This window comes from Schistocerca nitens, chromosome 4 (genome assembly GCF_023898315.1).
Source record: "Schistocerca nitens isolate TAMUIC-IGC-003100 chromosome 4, iqSchNite1.1, whole genome shotgun sequence".
In the NCBI taxonomy this organism is placed as follows: Eukaryota; Metazoa; Arthropoda; class Insecta; order Orthoptera; family Acrididae; genus Schistocerca; species Schistocerca nitens.
In genome coordinates this window covers 579,271,456-579,283,604 of record NC_064617.1, presented here as the reverse complement: position 1 = coordinate 579,283,604, position 12,149 = coordinate 579,271,456, and the positions used below count along the sequence as shown (strand labels likewise).

The window sequence follows — 12,149 nt, the reverse complement described above, 5'->3', positions numbered from 1 at the left end:
CAGACACCAAACAATAATTTTGAGAACGTTTTTGTTTAACATGTTTTATTGCTCCTTGCCATTACTGGTTTTGAACTTCTGTTCATCATCAGAGAGCTGCATTACAGGATGAACTGTTAGTCAGATGTTGGGTGCTTTGCATGCCATTGTGCTCTAGAGAGAAAATATTTTAACTGAGAAATATTCAGAAGGAAATAAAGATAAATACAAGCTGGAAATTGCATTGGAGCTTATAGCACAAGTACTTACAGTGACTGTGTCCTCATTGCTTTGAACTGCTTACATTTTCATTATTTTACATGTAACACACATTATCATCATGATAAACATATCCCAGTGTTACAAACACAATTACAAAAACACAGCATCAAAGGTGGATTACCATCATCAGTTTTCCATTGAACACTTTGATTACACAATGACTTCACATGTTCAAATACACTGACACCTTACAATGATGCTACAAAACAAAGATGTGCATTGTTTACATTAAGTGTCAGGGATGAGATGAAAGATATGACATTAACATGGATATGTTTTTGGCAATAACAAGTAAATAAGGCAGTGTGTAGCCAAATTTGTCTGATAGTGCAATACTGTGGGCTAACAGGTACCTCAAGGCAAAGGTTTGCAGAGAAAGCAATGTAAGGCATAAAAGACACTTACATCATGGTACCAGGTAATATGAAGGATCATAAAGGATGATAACCACTAGTTACAGTAGACCTACAAAATGTATGAAAACTGAATTCTAGAAAAGAAAGTCTGGACATTCCAAAATGAGCAAAGGCACAATAAGCACATAATAATATGATGAGAGACTGAATGGAAAACAAAACAAAACCTAAATGACACAACTTTGTAGTATCAGTTTGTGGTATGTGGGGATGAATATAGACCAGTGTATTTGAAGTGTGGTGACTGGTTTATTAGGTCATGTCAAGCTGAAGAGTGGGTATGTGCTCAGTTATAAATTGATCATTATGAATCAGGTGAGAGTTTTGTGTCATTTTCTTACTGACTTCAAGTGTTAGGAAACTCTCATGTTCTACATTAGACAACACAGGAAAGAAAATATTTGTAACAAATAAGCTTTTAGCATAAAACCCTCTCTTGGTTCTAATTGATCAGATACTGCTGACCACATCCTCACTTCCAAGTTTTACGTGATTCAGTAAATCAGTCACATGCATAAAGCTGGATCTCAACGTCAATGTTGCATATTCACAACAGAATTTATACGTTTTGGACTCTCCCTCCAGATAGCATACTAAATTCATACAGTCTTCATTCATTTTGTACCGTTTAGGTGTCATTAATTCTGTAAACCATAATTTAATACTCTTTTATCCGTACCATCATCCAGCACAGTATATAGTTACTTGTGTCCACATAGTGCACAAAATCATAGCAAAAATTCTGTGTCAATATTTAAGTTGTATTAGAATCCATGTGTTTTTAGCACTGAAATGTGTCACATGTATAGTGCCCACCATTTACACTGTAATTTGTCCACTTCCAAATTATTTCTCTATGCTATTGTACCACAGCAGAGTAACTAAAAGCCGCTAACTGTCTTAACATATATGGCACACTTCGTGATTGATGAGTACTCGATTTTACATTTGCTAAACAATTTCATGGCTAAAGATTCCATGCAGTTAATTTATATCTTCAGTTTTCAAGGTTTGTTTTTTTGTATGCTAGTGACTTTGTGGACCGTGGTCAGTTGCTCCCTAATGATGACCTCATAAGTCAAAAGCCTAGTAGCAATAAACAAATATCAGTGAAACAAAAAGTAATTTACCTGCTTCTTAAATAAACATCATATTCTCTGTAAACTAACACTCACAACTAAAAGATAAGTTACAAATATAAATGTTATGAATAGTGTAATATAAACCTATTTTATGGAAAGTGCAACAACAAGCAGGATACATGTGACTGATATGAACTTTGTACAACAGATAAAGTACATAACAATACATGTACGATTGTTATTCCAAAACTGTACATGATTTTGCACTCAGGACTGACTATGCTCTGAGATGAAGTAGCCCATGACACAGAATCATGTGTTCCTAGTTGTAAAAGAGAAAAGTGGGGCTATACTACTTGCTCCTACACTACTTCTGATGCCAATAATGTTTTTTCCTTGTCTCGTTAATATATAATAGTTACACTAAATATTCAATTTCTTATTCAAGCAAGGTCTCATAAAATGTTATTATTCACTGTATAATTTTCCCATCACTGATAGCTGCAACATACTGTAGTTATTTTGACTCAAAATATTTTATTTAAACAAATATTTGTCATTGAATATGCATGCAGATCATGAGAAGGTGAAAGCCCTCATTTTCCAACAAACTAATATTTTCCAAAAACTTCATATTTCAGAAGCTATGCACATTTAAAATTTTTGTGTTCTATAATGTTACCATCTTAGTATGTAATTACACTGACTGGAAAAAGAAAACTAAGCACCCAGACTACTGTGTAACTTCATACTTGTACACAACATCAGTAGGTATGTAAATGGTTAGAGCTGCAATGCTCTGCGACAGATACAACAGCCTCCAGAATGCACTAGTGTTGTTACCAGGCCTGGTAGGATATACAAGGGACATGAACAGCATCAGATCTTGGGGGATCATAGTGGACAACATGGAAATTCTGCATACTCATGTTAGATAGTGTTATCAGCACCTGACAAGAGTTTCACCTTATTGTGCGTCTTCATTTGGACAGCTATCAAATTATGCAATATCCAGATTGGTGGGGCATTTGGATGTGACAGTGGCCCAATGTTGGACTGCATGGGCACACGAGTGCAGATGTACTCGTCAAGGTTTCAGTCGACCACGTCTGACCACCACAAGAGAGGATCACCATACTGAGCATCAAGCACATCATAAACAATTCACGTCTATGCCGGGCATCCAAGAACAAGTAACTCCCTGCAGCATTCTGTGTCATTTCATATCATTAGTCAGAGATTAACAGTGGGACCAGAGAATTACTATCCCAATTCATTAGCACCACAATGCAAACAGCTGCATCTGGCGAGGTCTGCTTATTAACGATTTCACGTTGTGTTCAATGATCAAGTGTGTTTCCCACATGACTATCATCAGCAAGTATGGTAGCGACTTGAGGAGATGTCCCATACTTCCAATGTTTTGGAGGGTCACAGTTGTATTATTTCTTGCAACATAGTGTGGGGAGCCACAGAATATGAATTCAGATCATAGTTGTGACTGATGGAACTCTGATGGCATAACAGTATGTTGTCATCTTCAAGTGACACTACTGCAGTGCCATTTCTCAACAGGACAATGCTTGTCCACACATAGCACGTCTCTATGAACTGTCTGTGTAAAGTTGAGGTACTCCTGTGGTCAACAAGATCTCCAAATCTCTCTCCGATAGTGCATATGGAACCAGAACATCACCTCCATCCCAGAGCCACCATCAACGATAGAAATGACTAGTTACAACGGTTGTACATTCTCTTGCCTCAGGAGGGGATACAACACTTTTATGACACCCTTCCCTAAATGCCCTTTCCTAAATGCCAAATTCTTCAAAAGTTATTGACTAAGCACAACATTGATGTGGTTGCCCTACAGGAAACCCACACAGATAACGCAGAGAACAGTCACCTGATATCCACTTCCACAAATGACAAAATCTACTCTGTGATAATCAAAATTGGTGAACTAGCCATAAGTAACATCTACAAACCACCAGGATCTGCATGGCCAGCAGATGTTCTCTAATCACACCACCATCCGATGGTCTTTGTGGGAGACTTCAACAGCCACCACAAGCAATGATGATACAGAACAACCGATACAAATGGTGGAGCCTTAGGAAACTGGGCAGAAGAAAACAACATCCATCTCATTTTTGATGCTAAAGATCACGGTTGCTTTAGCTCAGCAGCTTGGAAACGTGAGTATGACCCAGACCTATGATTTGTCACAGCTGATGAAAATCACCAGCTGGTCAACACAAGCCAAAATATTTTGCCAGATTTCCCTCATAGTCAACACCATCCAGTCCTAGTAGAAATCGGCACAAGTATTCCATTGATAACCTTAGCTCCTCGACCTAGATGGAACCTACAAAAAGCAGATTGGAAAGCTTACTCTGAAGACCTCGATAAATGCCTGGGATGGATCCATCGATCTGCTGATAGCTATAAAAGATTTGTGGGAGCAGTCATCAGAACAGCAAATAAGCATATACCTAGGGGATACCGCAAAGAATACATTCCAGTCTGGGATGAGAAATGTGAGGAACTGTATAATGACTACCAAAGCAGTGGTGACAGAGAAATAGCAGATAAACTCATACACAGCCTTGATACTGCACGGCAGAAGTGGATGGAAACTACTCGGGCTATGGACTTTAAAGTATCCACCAGAAAAGCAAGGTTCCTGCTTTGAAAACTAGGAGCCAGCGGTATCACTCGAGAAGAAAACCCCACAACACCTAACAAAATTGCTGTGCACATTGTTAAAACATCTAAAGGGGAAAACCACTGAGAGGCAACAATATGCATTAAAAGTGAACTTAGAAAGCTAAAAGCAACAGCCAGTGATGACACAAAATATTCATGCAACATCACTCCCAAAGAGATCTCGGCAGCAATAAAGGACACAACACCAGGTAAAGCACCTGGCTCAGATGACATCCTCCCAGAGTTTCTTATCGAGTATGGCAAATATACGAAAATATGGTTAGCAAAGTTCTTCACATCACTACTGCAGACAGGAAACATACCACAAGAACTTAAATGTGTCAAGATAATCTCCCTCCTAAAGTCACGTAAACCGGGAAATCTTCCGCAAAACTACTGGCCCATAGCACTGCTTAGAATGGTGTATAAACTTCTGGAATGAGTACTACTTAGCAGGATTGGTCAGACAATACTCAAGGCCATCCCAGTCGAACAAGCCGGCTTTCATCCCAACCAAAGCTGTGCAGACCAAGTCCTGGCCCTTACAACACATATTGAAGCAGGATTCCAAAAGAAATTAAAAACATCTGTGGCCTTCATTGACTTATCAGCAGCCTATGATACCATCTGGAGGCAAGGCCTACTCTATAAACTGATGAAAATAATTCCCTGTCAAAAAGTAACAAAGCTTATTGGTAATATGATTAGTAACAGAGGATTGCAAGTCATCATGGGAAATAAAGTCAGGAGCCAAAAATTCCTTCAAAATGGCTTACCTCAAGGCTCAGTATTAGCCCCACTGCTTTTCAGTCTATACATTGCTGACATGCCAGAAACAGCTTGTGGGAAATTTGGCTACACTGATGACTGGGGCATTGCAACAAAGCACACCGATTCTGATTCAATGGAAGAAACCGTGACATTCAAACTGTCTGCACAGGCAGCATACTTCTGTAAATGGAGGCTTAGGCCTAATGCCACGAAGACAGAGGTAACTTGCTTCCATCTCAATAACAGAGAAACCGACAGAGCTCTGGAAGTACACTTTGGCGACACACACCTCAACCACACCAAGGAGCACCAGTACTTAGGGGGTCACATAAGACAGAATCTTGTCATTTAAAATCACACCTTACAAAAGCAGCTGCCAAGGTGAAAACAAGAAACAACCTCATCCATAAACTCTATGGAACCACCTGGAGATCAACAGCAACAACTCTGAGGATGTCTGCGCTGAGCCTAGTATACTCTGCGGCGGAGTACTGTGCACCAGCACGCCTAAACAGTAGCCATGTGAACAAAATCAATGTTGAACTTCACAACACCATGCGCATTATTTCAAGAACTGTTGGGTCTACACCTAACATATGGATACCTGTCCTGAGTCATATACCACCCCCAAAAATATGATGAGAACCAGCCTTGGTCAGGGAATACAGCAAGATCGAAGCAAACCCTGAACTACCGGTACACATCGATATACCTGATCTGAGTATCAAGAGGTTTCGTTGAAGACATCCTCCTCTTGCTCTCAACAGCCTCATTGGGACTGACATCAACTCTTGGAGAAAAGAATGGCTCCAAAATGCTCCAACAACTTGCCACCTAATGGCTTGTATTACTGAGGCAGTTCCTGGGTTTGATCAGCCCCGCAAGATCTGGTCAACTCTGAACTGACTAAGAACTGGCCATGGAAGATGTGCTGACCCACTCTTCAAATGGGGGCTGCTGTCTTCTCCAGCGTGTGACTGTGGTGTGCCTAAGCAGACCATCCAACACATCAGAGATGAATGCAGTGCTACAATGTTCAGTGGGGACTTTGAAGAATTCCTCATGTCATCCTAAAAATCAATTGAAGATATACATGGACTAGATGTTTATTGGACTTGAGTTTATAATTACTTAAATAACACACATACTTTCTCATTTGGTGAAGCTTTATTTCATTTCCCTCTCCCCTTCAGGGTGCTCATTTTTTGTGTCAGGCAGTTTACTTCCAAAATCTGTTTCCAAAAATGAATAATTTCACTAAAATAGTCCATTAGTCTGTTAATTATTCCAATCAGAATATTTCATTTCCTTGATATTTTTAAGTAAACTTAGGGAATCCTTTTTCACAGTGAACTGCTCTCCTATAAAATAGTAGTGATACTTCTGCCATTTCATAATTGTGGAGCTATTAGTTATACAACCTTAAGTCACTGCTCATTTTATCTTGTTTGTTGTTGTGGTCTTCACTCCTAAGACTGGTTTGATGTAGCTCTCCAAGCTACTCTATCCCGTGCAAACATCTTCATCTATGAATAAGTACTGCAACATAGTACTCCTTTTGAACCTGCTTCCTGTATTCATCTCTACCTCCCCCTCCATGATTTTTACCCTTCACACGTCCCTCCCACACTAAACTGGTGATACATTGCTTTCTCAGGATGGGTTCTATCAATTTATCCCTTCTTTTAGCCAAGTTATGCCATGTTTCTTTTCTAGCCAGTTCTATTCAGTACCTCCTTTTTCCCACGTGTCATTTGAGAGTGGAAAGGTAGAGAAGTAGTATGAAAATGGTTCGATGAACCCTCTGCCAGGCACTTAAGTGTGAATTGCAGAGTAACCATGTAGATGTAGATTAATTATGCCCTTTCCCCATCTAATCTTCAGTGTTCTTCTGTAGCACCACTTTTAAGCTTCTATACTCTTTTTATCTGGACTGCTTATTGTCCATGTTTCAACTTCTATACATGGCTGCACACCAGATGAACATCTTCGAGAAGACTTCCTAACATTTAAATCTACATTCGATGTTACCAAATTTCTCTTCCTTGGAAATACTTTCCTTGTTATTGCCAGTCTACATTTATATCCTATTTACTTCGTGCATCATCAGTTATTTTACTGGCCAACCAGCAAAGTTCATGTATTACCTTAAGTGTCTCATTTCCAAATCTAATTCTCTCTTTTCCAAATCTAATTCTCTCAGCATCACCAGCTTTAATCTGACTACATTTCATGACAATCATTCTGTTTTTGCTGATGTTCATCTTATAGCCTCATTTCAACTTACTGTTCATTCTGTTCAAATGCTCCTCCCCAGTCCTTTGCTGTAACTGACGGCCTTACAGTGTTGTCGGCAAAAATTAAGCTTTTTATTTCTTCTCTCTGAACTTTAATTACCTCTTAAAATTTTTCCTTTGGTTTCTTTTACTTCTTCCTCAATGTACAGATTGAATGATGTCAAGAACAGGCTACAGCCCTGTCTCACTCCCTTTGTGACGATCACCTGCTTATTTCTTCACTGTTAGTCCTCGATGTCGATGTACTGCGTTGTTATACTGGCTGAAAATTGGGGGTTGAAAGTTCAAAACTGATTACTGTAAATGATGTAGCCAACAGTTGCACAGTTGCGTTTCACAGTTCTTTACTTTCACTGTTCACAATCCCCAATATTACACAGTTATATGGCCAGTTAACTATTGTCAGATTTTGATAAGCCCCATTAATAGGTTGCAGGCAAACATTAGCATACTACTACAACAGTTTACTATTGAATATCTATCAGCGGTAAAAACCTAACCACACAGTTCACACTTCTTGCAGAATAATACAGTATGTATTGGACAGACACTGTTATTGTTTTAACACATGGCCTAATTGTGTTACACTTATTCCACTGTTCAATTGATACATAGTAGTTGTTCTAACCAGCACAGACTCTTCATCAGAAAATCGGCAGTGGACTGACTGTCTCGAGACCAAAAATTGGGCCTTTATATATCATCACAATAATAGGTACTGGAACTATACATTGTTTGATGTTTAATTTACAGAAATTACAATTAAAACTCAACTCATTAAATTAACTTAATAAATTGAAAAATTGGTTCTCTTTAACAACTTCTTCTACCACGAGGATTAAGGCAAATTATTTATTTAAATGATGAAGTTAACAGATACAGTTATGCAAACAATGCTTTTGACAAAACTGGAATATGTTTTCGAATAGAGCCAAATAAATACTTAAAGAATGCCAGTGTTTCGTCTTCCAAATGTTTATAATTAGTACAGAACTTATATTTGTTTATAAGTCAATAACAGAATTTAAGTTACGAAACAATTATTGATTTCACCCTATAACGAAAGATATTAACTATGAATAGTCAAAATAAATCAGGAAATTAATTACATACACAAAACTAAGCACAAAATTAAGATACGGTGTTATATTCTTTAAAACTGAGGGCCAACCTTTCCCTTTTATGAAAATGCAGATTATACTTATGTGTGTTAATGGTAATTAGTTAAAATTGAAAAATTGAATTTAAGGAGGCAGATGGCAAAACAAGAGAGGAAAAAGAAGATCCCAGCTTTCTTTTTCACACATTCTCAACCACTGCTTTCCTTTCATGCCCCTAGACTCATAACTGTGTGTGTGTGTGTGTGTGTGTGTGTGTGTGTGTGTGTGTGTGTGTGTGTGTTGGGGCTTATGGGCGCTCAACATCGAGGTCATCAGTGCCCCTCTTATAACTGCCTTCTCGTTTGTGTCCAAGTTGAAAATAGCCTATCACTCCCTGTATTTTACCCCTTCTACATTTAGAATTTCAAAGGGTGTATTCCAGATAATAGTGTCAAAATCTTTCTCAAAGTCCACAAATGCCATAAATTTAAGTTTGCCTTTCTTTAACCCTTCTTCTAAAGAAGTTGTAGCATCAGTAATGCCTTGAAGGTACCTACACTTATCCAGAATCCGAACCGATCTTCACTGAGATCAGCTTCTACCAGTTTTTTCATTCTTCTTTAAATAATTTGTGTCAGCATTTTGTAACAGTTATTTATTAAACCGACAGTTTGGTAATATTCACACCTCTTGTCAGCAGCTGCTTTCTTTGTAACTGGAATTATTACATTCTTCTCCAAGTCTGAGGGTATTTTGCCTGTCTCATCATCTCGGACACTAGATGGAATAGTTGTGTCATGTCTGGCTCTCTAAAGGATATCACTAGTTATGACAGAATGTTGTCTACACCATGGCCTGGTATCGACTTAGATCAGTCAGGCATCTGTTAAATTATTCTTGCAGTATAATATCTCCCACCTCATTTTCAACTACATCCTCTTCTTTTCTATAATAATGCCTTCTAGTTCATTTCCACTGTGTAACCCCTCTACATACTGTACCCCCTTCCACCTTTCAGCTTTCTCTTCTTTGCTCAATACTGATTTTCCATCTGAGCTCTTCATCTCCATACAGCAGTTTTTTTTTTCTCCATATGTCTCTTTAAGTTTTCTTTATGAAGTTCGTATCTTTCCCCTAGTTATATGTTTCTACAGACTTGAATTTGTCTTCTAAGTATTCCTGCTTAGCCATTTTGCTCTTACTGTCAATCTAATTTTTTAGACATTTGTATTCTCTTTTGCCTGATTAATTTATTGCACTTTTATATTTCTCATTTCGACAATTAAATTTAATATCTCCTGTGATATCTCACACTTTCCACTAGGTCTTATCTTTTTACCTATTTGATCCTCTGATGCCTTCACTATTTCATTTCTCAAAGTTACCCATTTGCCATTTACTGTATTCCTGTCCCCTGTTTCAGTCACTTGTTGCCTAATGCTCCCTATAAAGCTCTCAGCAACCTCTGGTTCTTTCAACTTACCTGGGTTCCATCTCCTTAATTTCTTACCTTCTAGCTATTTCTTAAGTTTTACCTGTTCACAACCAATAAATTGTGGCTGGAGCCCACATCTGCCCCTGAAATGTCTTACGTCTTAAAATCTGATTCTTATGTATCTGTCTTACCATTATATAATCAATCTGAAAACTTCCAGTGTCTCAAGGTCTCTTCCACATATACAACCCTCTTTAATGATTATTAAATCAAGTGTTAGTGATAATTAAATAATGCTCTGTGCAGAATTCTACCAGGCAGCTTCCTCTTTCATTCCTTTCTTCTAGACCACATTCTTCCTTCTCTTCCTTTTCCTACTATCGAATTCCAGCCCCCCACCACAATTAAATTTTCCTGCCCCTCTTCAACTATCTGAATAATCTCATCATCATAAATGTTTTTTGATCTCTTCATCATCTGCAAAGCTAGTCGGCATATAAACTTGTACTACTGTGGTGGGTGTTGACTTTGCGTCAATATGGGCTGTGATAATGTAGTCACTATGCAGTTCATAGTAGGTTACTCAAATTTCTATTTTCTTATTTATTACTGGAACCACTCATTTATAACCATGCACTCAACTGACCAAAAGCCCTTTTCCTCTTGCCACAGAACTTCACTAATTTCCACCATATCTAGCTTCAACCTATCCATTTCCCTTTTTATATTTGCTAACTAATCTGCCCAATTAAGAGATCAAACGTTCCTCACTCCAGCCTGTGTAATGCTGTTTTTGCTTTCTGTGATGACGGCATCCTCCTGAGTGGCCCCACCCACTAATCCAAATATTTTATGCGACATTTAACCATATAGTAAAGCTGCATGCTCTCTGGGAAATAACAGCTGCAGTTTCCCCTTACTTTCAGTCATTTGCAGTACCAGCACAGCAAAGCTGTGTCCATTTATCTTACAGGACCAGATCAGTCAATCATGCAGACTACTGCAATTGTAATTAGTGAAAACGCTGCTGTCCCTCTTCAGGAACCACCCATTCATCAAGCTTCTCCATGGGTACCCCTCCATTGCAGTTACACCTTCATCCACAGTATGGCAACTGTATCACCAATGCACACAAGCCACCACATCAAGGGAAAGTTCATGGTTCATAGTTCATGGGACACTGCCTTAGTCACTTGTAATTCTCCTGTTTTTTATGTTAATAAGTGCACACATTACCATTTTGTGATTCCTGTAGTATGTACATCACACATAAGGCCACACTTAGTTCATGTTCCATAATAAAAATCTGACCTCCTATGTTATTCATTTTATTAATTCTTTAGGAGGCCCTGCCATATATTTGCTATCCAGTTAAAGTGTACGTTTCCTTTGAGGCAGGTTGTTGGATTGGAATTGTGAATATTACCAATGATTTACACACTGTCTGTGTTTATGCAGTATCTGTATGTTACATTACAGTGTCCTTCATGAAGGAATAGACACAGCTTAATGATTCACAGCTGTTGTAAATCTTACAAAATGGATTCACAAACTGCGAGTACATTTTGACGTCAGCTGTACATATTAGTGACGCATGAAAATTTGTGCTGGACTGCGACACAAACCCGGATTTCCTGCTTATCACGAGCAGTCACCTTAACCACTCTGGCTATCCATATACAACTCCCGGTCTGGCATAACTTTGTCACTAATAAAATGTACAATTGGCATCAAAACATATTCACTATTTGTAAATCCATTTCGTAAAATTTACAACAACTGTGAATTATCAGTGTCCGTGTCTTCAGACATGCATGAACACTGTAATATAACATACAGGCACTGTGTAAACACAGACATTGTGGAAATCAGTGGTATAGATGCCTCGACAGGCTAAAATGATGATGACAAAAAACTTTCTCTCTCCCTGTGTGGGAATCACAAAGTAGAGCATAGGGGATATGGACAACATGACACATGGAATTCTGAGTCAGTGTGGGAGGCATACATGGACAGCCGCAGTGGTAAAGGCAACCTCTTGCAAAAAGCAGGAAATTGAGGTTCAAGTGGTCCGGCAC

The 12,149-nt window shown here is 38.5% G+C and overlaps 1 protein-coding gene across 1 annotated transcript in view; it reads right to left on the bottom strand.

Moving 5' to 3' along the window:
* Window positions 1-12,149, bottom strand: part of LOC126251853 (death-associated protein kinase dapk-1-like) — a 305,116-nt gene that overhangs the window by 259,609 nt on the left and 33,358 nt on the right. The gene's annotated exons all lie outside the window — the stretch shown is intronic.